Source organism: Lupinus angustifolius, chromosome LG09 (genome assembly GCF_001865875.1).
Source record: "Lupinus angustifolius cultivar Tanjil chromosome LG09, LupAngTanjil_v1.0, whole genome shotgun sequence".
In the NCBI taxonomy this organism is placed as follows: Eukaryota; Viridiplantae; Streptophyta; class Magnoliopsida; order Fabales; family Fabaceae; genus Lupinus; species Lupinus angustifolius.
This window is the reverse complement of record NC_032017.1, coordinates 4,363,719-4,373,316: the sequence shown is the minus strand read 5'-3', so window position 1 is coordinate 4,373,316 and position 9,598 is coordinate 4,363,719. Positions and strand designations below refer to the sequence as shown.

Sequence of the window (9,598 nt, the reverse complement as noted above, 5' to 3'; positions counted from 1 at the left end):
GTTCGTTTCGGTTCTAACGGTTCCAAAATTTACAAAACCGTGAACTGAATCGAACTTAAATGGTTCCAAATAAAAATAACTGAACCGAACCACGAAACCGAACCAAACCGCATTTTATGGTTCGGTTTCAAAGTTTAAACCGGAACCGCTTACACCCATAATAATTGGAACTTCCATAAGTTGTAGGCAATATTCCATCATCCTGAAATATTTTATTTTGTTAGTATATTATTAAATTAGTCAAAATAATATATTTATACTTTGCATTAAGATGTTGGGGTAAAGCACTAAGGCCGAAATCGTTTATACTTTTTTTATAATCACTTTTTAAAATCACAATTGCAATTTTCAACTTTTGTAATGTGTGGCGGGTTATGCTTATAAAAATACGAGATATTTTTTATATTAATATTGAATTAATTGGAAAAAATTGTTTTTATTTTTTATTTTTTTGGATGGATTGGATATTCATCCAAATGAATATACTCATGGATATCCATTGGATATAATGGATGAATTTGAATTCATCCATTATGAACACTATATGATGGATTATATCCACTTAAATTCATTAGTTCTAACAGATGGATTTGGATGAATTTAATTTGGATGGATTTTAGATTATGGATAATTTTGCCACCCCTACCAGGAGACAACGACCTCAAAGTAGAAGGGAAGAGAGAGAGCAAGAGCAAGGCTCTAGCTCAAGCTCACGTAAGCAAAGTGGTTATGAGAGGAGGGAACAGAGGGAAGAGAGAGAGCAAGAGCCAGGTTTTGACTCACACTTACGCAGATAGATGAACCCTTATTACTTCACCTCTAAAAGATTTCAGACTGTTTATAGAAATATGAACGACCAAATCCGTCTTCTTGAGAGGTTTGACCAGAGAACCAATAAACTTGAGAATCTCCAGAACTACCGCATTGTGGAGTTCTAATCAAAACCTAACACTCTCATTCTCCCTAAACACTCTGATGTTGACTACATCCTCATTGTACTCAATGGTAACTATTATCACGGATTTAAATTGAGGTTACTAACCTAAATTTAAAACCTTACTTACTACTATTAGTATTCATATCTACCAATTAATTAATGAGAATAAATGATTTGTTACATTCATTATTTTGGGATTGCAGGTAGAGCCACAATCACGATAGTCAACCCTGATAAAAGACAAGCATATAACCTTGAGTATGGCGATGCTCTCATACTCCCAAATGGAATAACTTCTTATATCCTTAACCCGAATCACAACCAGAACCTTAGAGTAGTCAAGCTCGCATTACCCATCAACAATCCTGGCAACATCTATGTAATATTCTTTCTCCTATCATATTATCTTTTATTTTTATATGATCTAACTTTCTATGCACCCATTGCGTATTTAACACCATGTAATTTGAATTTCTTCCTCCTTTCTCTTTATATTTGTATATTTATAGGATTTCTATCCATCAAGTACTAAAGACCAACTGTCTTACTTCAGCGGCTTCAACAAGAACACTTTAGAGGCCACCTTCAATGTATAACATCTAATCTACATTGGTTGAACAATTATTTATTGAGTATATGTACTAATGATGACATATTTGTTTGTTTGGATTTCAAATATAGAGCCGTTATAAAGAGATACAAAGGATTCTTTTAGGAAACAAGGATGAGCACGAAGATGAGGAGCAAAGCCATAGACAAGAGAAGAGTCATCAAGAAGAGGGAGTGATAGTGAGAGTGTCAAAGGAACAAATCCAAGAATTGAGAAAACATGCTCAATCATTATTAGGAAATGGCAAACCATCTGAATTTGTCCCCTTCAACTTGAGAAGCAATGAACCCATTTATTCAAACAAGTTTGGCAACTTCTACGAGATCACCCTAGACAGAAACCCTCAAGCTTAGGATTTGGATATCTCTCTCAACTTCATAGAAATTAACGAGGTATATTAACTATACACACAGTTCCTTGTACTTATTCACTAGTGTTGCGTCCTAAACAATAATACTAATAGTAATGAAGAGAAGGAAATTAATAACTAGTGGGTATAAGAGATCAACAACGACAACAAGATGAGCAAGAAGTGAGAAGGTACAATGCTAGATTATCAGAAGGTGACATTTTCATAATTCTGAGAGGTCATCCAATTTCCATCAACGCTTTCTCAAATCTTCGCTTCATTGGATTTGGCATCAATGCTGATGAAAACCAGAGGAATTTCCTTGTAGGTACCATAAACATTATTCAACTTCAAACTTTGTAATTAAATATATTTCACTTTAACCTTAACAGGTAGTTTAAAAGGTAGATACACGGTTATAAAATTGATCGCCAAATCACCAACTATATCTTTGGACGTAGCTAATGTGGCAACAAAGCCAACTTTTGGCACAAATTCCTAATTGTATAAAATAATATTTGCTTTATGACTTTGGTTTTGTCGTTACTAACTCATATTGTTATGTTTTGAAATTATTGAAAATTGTAAGGTTCTAAAGACAATGTGATAAGGCAGTTAGTTAGATAGAGAAGTGAATGAGCTTACATTCCCTGGTTCTGCTGAAGACGTTGAGAGATTAATCAAGAACCAACAATAATCTTACTTTGCAAATGCTTTGCCTCAGCAACAACAACAAAGGGAGAAGGAGGGAAGGCGTGGAAGAAGGGATCTCATCTTTTCCATTTAGAGCACTCTTTACTAAGTTGCTATCTACTATCATGTAAGAGCTTATAGTGAGCCACGGGATAATAATAAAACTAGAGTTTTACCTATGTACTATTATTAATAAAAAATCTACCTTGAAAGTTTTACATGCAGTGCCCTTCATCAATCTATATGATCTTATGTAATTTAACTAATATAATTATATTATATATATATATATATTAAAATATACTTATTGACTTTATTGATATTAATTTACTTCTCACTTAAAAGAATAAGAGTTTCACACACTTCTTAACTAAATTATTATAATTCCCCAAATGAATCCAAGACAACAACTCAGATTGTAAGCCCTTGAGCTTTTTTTAGTTTCTTGTTTAGAAGTATCATAGTCAATATCCCATATTATAATCCAATGTTTTTACTTAATTTTATTTGATTTTTTTAATTGAAATATTTTTATGCATTTATAAAATAAATTTGACAAGTTATAAAATATTAACACTAGATTACAATGGTAAAAAAATATTAGGCAATAGAATTTAAAATATAATTATCTTCATATGAATTGTTTTATGAAATATGTGATGGAAGAAATCAAAATATCTTTATATTTTATACATTTATAAATTAGAATAAGAAGTATAAGAGATGATGTTTATTTTTCAAGAATAGTCCAAGTAAAAAAAGCATTGTCAGTATATTATATACAATAGTATTTATACATTTATAATATTCTCCATGATAACTTTGAAAAACATGGAAAATAAGACTTGCCCATATCATATTATATAGTAATATGACTTTCCATTGGCCTATTTCAGCCTGAAAATGATTACACCCCAACATTTAGGCAATAAACATTCTTCTAAAATATAACTTAGGCTTTAACAACCATCATCCACAAATCTTAAAATTGAACAAAATTATATCTTTAATTAGTACGACGTGGTTGTTATTCTGGCCAAGTATCAAAACCAATAAAAATCGATCGGATTTAGTCAAAATTGGTGAACCGATTAAAATTTGACTAAATCAGCCAGTTTATACATATTTTGTTTTAAAAAAAACACCCCTAAACTACGTTTTTTTAGGTAAGCCTAATTTTCAAAATTTCTAGGCTACATTGTTTACAATTCTTCTACCCTTATTCGATTCTTCTCCATCAACTATTCACACTTCTTCAACATTTTTCACTACTTCTACAGTTCCAGGCTTCCACTGACGTATCATCTTCGTTCCAGCCTATTCCTTCTAGAGTTGATGCCATTACCCACTAAGGTGTGTGTTCATTTCATCTCTCTCTTTCTTCTCTCTTTCTTCTTACCTTACATGTTAGAATTTTTAATTGCTATTGTAAAGTGCTTCTTCCTTACTTGGTCCTTCTATTTGTTCAATTAGTTGATTTGCTAGTTTAGCCCCTTTTGGGCTTCTATTTGCATCAATGGAAGATGGGTTAGACTTTGGATTTGTTAAAATTGTTTATCTATGCGAATTCTTAGTACACTATGAACATGAATTATAAATTTGAGTATCTACCTAATTAATTTTTATATTAAAGGTTATATATATATAAGCATGTATGTCCAGTTTAACCGGCATATAGTTAATTACTGAACCACCGATTAAACCAATATACCATTGTACTAGTACCCTGACCGATTTGATGACAGGTTCGGTATTAGTAACTATACATCTCTAAATGTAAACATACATCTCAAGTTTTATTATGTTTGAGGTAAATTTATAAATAAAAAAATTAGTATATATAACTTATCATCACAACTATAATTTAATACTTGATCAATAAATTAAGAGTAAATTACATAAACCTCCCTTGAGTTTTAATAAAATTACACGAACCACCATTCACTTTTATGTACCTACACAAACCTCCCCTCCTTTATATATGCACGTTACACAAACTACCACTGCCGTTAGTTGGCTGTTAAATAAGGGTGTCATGTGCATATGACATGTCATTTAATGCATTTCCATATGTCCTTCTATGGCCTTCATTCTTTGTTACAATGCTCACTTGCAACATCTTGAGTTAGTTTACCTTGTTGATTAAGAATTGTCTACGGAAAAAATGGTAGGTTTTTAGTAAAAAATTTCTAAACACATTTGCATCCAAGTTCATTAAGTTCGCTTTTTATACCTTGGTTGAGGTTGCAGCTTGCACGTTAATATTAGAGTCATGTGTTGAACTTGTTTTTTGAGTTTCCTAATGCATAATCAGGACAATGCAAGTTAGGAGACAATGTTACATGACACTATAAGTAAATGAAATTGCACTTTTTACCTTTTTGTTTCTTTTTTTTCCTTGGATTGGAGTTCTTGACAAGTGCGGTAGTTATATCCAAGTTCATTACAAGTGCTACACCTACATGTGTGTGACCTCCTTGCATCCTTAGTCCCTGATGGCCCTTCAACAACACTATTCTTTCTAGCCCTCATAGGCCTTCCAGGTAGCCTCTTCAAAGGTGGGGGTCAATTTGGCCAATACTTCCCCTATCGTTGACATCAATATCTGACATAGGGTGGATTATTTCATTATAGGCGAGACAATATTTTGATTTGCAGTAAGCTTATCACAATATTTCTCCACATCTGCTCGCATATAAGCAATACAAGAATAAGCATGCTTACATGGAAAGCCAGAGACCAACCAATAATTACAAGTGCACGACCTTAACATCAAGTTAACCACAAATGTCGTGTGTCTATCAATAACTTGAAATTCTTCTCTCCATGCATAAGTCACTGTACAGAACCTCCCATCTTGCATGTTAGTGTTTAAAACCTTCCGAATGTTAGGAGTTATGTTGTGCTCAAAACCACAACCCTTTGCAAACCTTCTTTGAAATGTTCCCATTAATCTACACACAATAGAATCCATCATAGACAATATAGTCTTCTTTCTATCATCTACAATCCATGCATTAAACACTTCCCACACATTGTTGGTTACATGATCACTTTTACATATTGGATCAATTAAGATGTTAGTGTAAAGCTTAAGATGTTAGTGTAAAGCTTAATATGTACCCTTAAGATGTTAGTGTAAAGCTTACTCCTCCCTTTGTGCCACTTAAGTATGTGTTTCATTATATAGATTATTTTTTATTTTATCTAATTTGTATCATACAAATATTTAGACTCGTTAGGTTCATGAGTTTGGCTCGATATATATATATAACTAATTTTTATATTTATTGTTATTATATATATAAACAATGTTATATTTATATATATATATATATATATATATATATATATAACCTTATGCAATATTATGTTTTTTAAATAAATTTATTATTTGAGTTATATAAATGAACCAATTCAAGTTGAATTGAACAATTCGCGAACTTTAACCGAGTTGAACCTGAGCTAAAAGAATAATTTGTATCAAACTTGAGTCGAGTTTGAAATTGAGAAGATCCTTATCAAGCTAAGTTCTGGTTCAACCCGATTCGACCCGTTTCCATCTCTGTAAGCAAAGCAAGAGCAAGTTGAATCACAAGGAAAGTGAATAGTGATAATAAGTAATGGTTGTTGGCAAATGTCATCAACTAGATACGGTAAATGATTGTGAAATAACATTTTCCAAACCCATCTTTTACTTATATATAAGTTAAAAATTCTTCATGACAACTTTCAACTTTTTATACACTTTTTTCCCTCAAAAAATGTCCATATTTTTATTATAGACTCTCAGATATTATATCATGTGACTCTTTGATTAGTTTATGTGACCCTTCTTTTTCAATGCACCTCACTAAATTGTAACATTTATTACTCACCACTTGTCAGCTTGTGGGGAATCCCACCCCTAAAACCTTCATCGTGTACAATGCACCTCATCTCCCATATGTTATGACCTCATTAATTTATTCATTAAATATATGTGACTTCAGTCACTTTTTCGGCCCAATCATATTAAACCTTTTATTTTCTAGAATTTCTCATTTAATTTTTTTAATTAAAAAACCTTTCTAACATTTAACTTATTCAACCTCCTAAAAAAAATTTCTTTTACAAGTTATTTTATAAAATAAACCTAAGTCAAAGCTTTCTTTTTCATCAAAATCTATTCAGTATTTATTATGACTATTTTTCTACTCTATCCATTACCTATATATAAGAAATTAATGAAAATTACTTTTTATACATATTATTTAGTTTTCTAGATAATAACATATTTGTAATACGTCTTTAATAGTAACATCATATTTATTAGTTTATTCTTTCAATATATTTATTCATTTATTATCAATATTTGTATTAAATGTATTTATTTAGGAATGAATCATCATTCATTAGTTTAAGATCCATTATTTGAGGAGGTTTTTGTAGTGTTTATCATGAAGGCTTTAAACCTCCACTATTTAATAAAGTTAATTGTAGAGATTTTCAACCTCACTACTCGAAATAATATATGGAACCCTGCATGAAGGTATCTATTATATGTTTCTAGAGGATTTTAACCTCTATTTAATTTCTTATTTTTTAGAACTTTAATCTCATTAATTTATAATAATTATTCAAACTTACAATACTAAATACAAATGTTGTTAGCAATAATAACTAAAATAACATAACAAAGTTGAAAGAGCTATGGTTCATGTTTCATTATAAATCCAAATACGCCATAAAATCTGAAAAAAAAACTAAAAGTAGTCTCATATGACAAAATATATAACAAATATCCTAAATGTTGTTGGCTCCATATGATTCTCTTGCACTCAAAGGTATACCAGATATACTTGCATCATCATTTGGTTGGAACAATAAAATAAAAACATTTAGTTGGAACAATAAAAAAAATATTAATAATTACTGTATCATTATATACACTAACTAAGTATGTAAAATTAACATACATGTAGAAATTAAATGTTGCATAACTATGTAACCAGCACTCCATGGTAAACACTAAGTAGATACAGAGCAGCAAAACATGGCAATGATATGATACATTACATACTAAACAAATTTCATTATCATGCACATATAGAAATTAAATGTTCCATAAATAACTATATAACCAACACGGCAACACTACATGGTAAACACTAAGTAGATACAGATCATTAAAACATGGCACTGATATGATACATTTCAAACTAAACAAATTTCATTTCTAGTGCTATACTATTATGCTATCCAACCCCAAATTCAATTATCCTACTTCCTAATAAAAACTTCAGACAATACTCTAATATAACAGATTGAGACTTTCAATTAAGCAAGGGATATGTGAAACCAATATTTTGTTTAGCATGACTTTGTTGATATGGTTCCAATGGGCATATGAAGGCCTTGTTATATTGATTATCTTATGAAGCAAGTCAGTTTTTTAAGTATCACACTCAATGTGATATATGAAACAAATGGAATATCACTATATCACTACTTAACTATCAAATGGATCTAGTGACAAAATTGCCAATAGTAACCATTGCAATAGTATAATGAAGTATATGTGCAAGTTTATATGTTGATGTGTAGACTGTGCCTAGGGAACTTATTGTGAATATGTATTGCCACAACAACAGCAACAATTAATCTTTTATTCCATTAGGTGAGATCGGCTACATGGATCGAACGATGTCATAACGCTATATCATAATTCGTGTTCATTAACAAAGCGTTGAGCTTGAAGTATTTCATTAGTTATTTAGCTGGTTTAAGTTTTCCAAATAAAAAAGTACCACAACTTGAAATTTACACAATAACAAAATGCATTAATCATCCCAACCCAGCATATTATTAAGACCCCATTTTCAAAAGGATACGACCTGCAAAATGAAAGGAAAATTCTACTAACAAAGTAAATTTACTAGGCATGGGAGAAACAACTACTGTTTTAGGCAATTAAACAACAAAATAAATCCCCTTATGATATGAATATTATATGGACAATACTAACTAATTCTCTTACGATACTGATTACATATTCAAATATAGAAACTTGGTGTTAGGAATTGATGATCATAGAAGTGAGGGAGAAACTCACATGGCATAGTAGGGCGTAGGTTGACATGGGCAAAAGAAAGATCAATTGTATAAAACACTGGAGAATGATGTATCTTGTAAGGCCCAAAATCATAATATTCAGCACTCATCTATATTTTGTAACAACAACAAAAAAAAACATAAAAATATTAGACCTGCAATGAATAGCATGTATGTGGTGTACCAATGAACCTTTATATTCCCTTGAAAGGAAAAAAAGAATACAATTTCTTTATAGGCAAAAAATTTTAAAGGAGAAGGGGAGAATGCAGTCGCTAGTGTTTGAACCCAGAACCACAGCTCTACAAACTAAGATGAGCTATGTGGACAAAAAATCAATTAAACTAAAATAAAATGGTATTACAACAATGTAGCTATTCAAATATGAACAAACCAAGTAAAATATTATGATATACCACATGTGAACACCCTTGTGGAGCAAAGGCACCCAACTTGGTCAAAGGACTGAACCTGATGGGAAATGAATTCAATCCCCCACTTACCAACTTTCTCTTTACTATTTCCATATATATCTAGGTCTCTTAGGGCTTGTCATATTACCCGAAAACAAATCTCATAGCTATGCTAAAAGTATATGTAGATGTGCATCCCAATTTTCATTACCGGGTGCTTGCAGTAGAAGTTCCATTGCTATGATAAAAAAATTGATTTAACTTACTAAGAGATGAGACTGAAAGTGCGCATATCAAGATAGCACTTTGGAAAGCTTTCTCTATGTGTTTAGTTTTGATGAGGACAACTTGTGATCATGAAATCTTGAAGATCATCAACAAATCAGCATGCTTAAGTCTCTAGATTGTTATTAGACTTAGACTAATAATTAGTTTAGGTTGAGTCTAAGGCTTAGGTAAACTCTATACATGTCTCATATGCATAAAACTTTAAATCATTTTAA

At 31.1% G+C, this 9,598-nt stretch overlaps 1 long non-coding RNA gene and 1 pseudogene across 1 annotated transcript; both read left to right on the top strand.

The window, feature by feature from the left end:
- LOC109355811 lies at positions 1,324–1,781 on the top strand. The gene is made up of 2 exons (XR_002108688.1): positions 1,324–1,527; positions 1,619–1,781. It is a non-coding gene; the product is annotated as an uncharacterized LOC109355811 (long non-coding RNA).
- Positions 1,830–2,806, top strand: LOC109356165 (annotated as a pseudogene).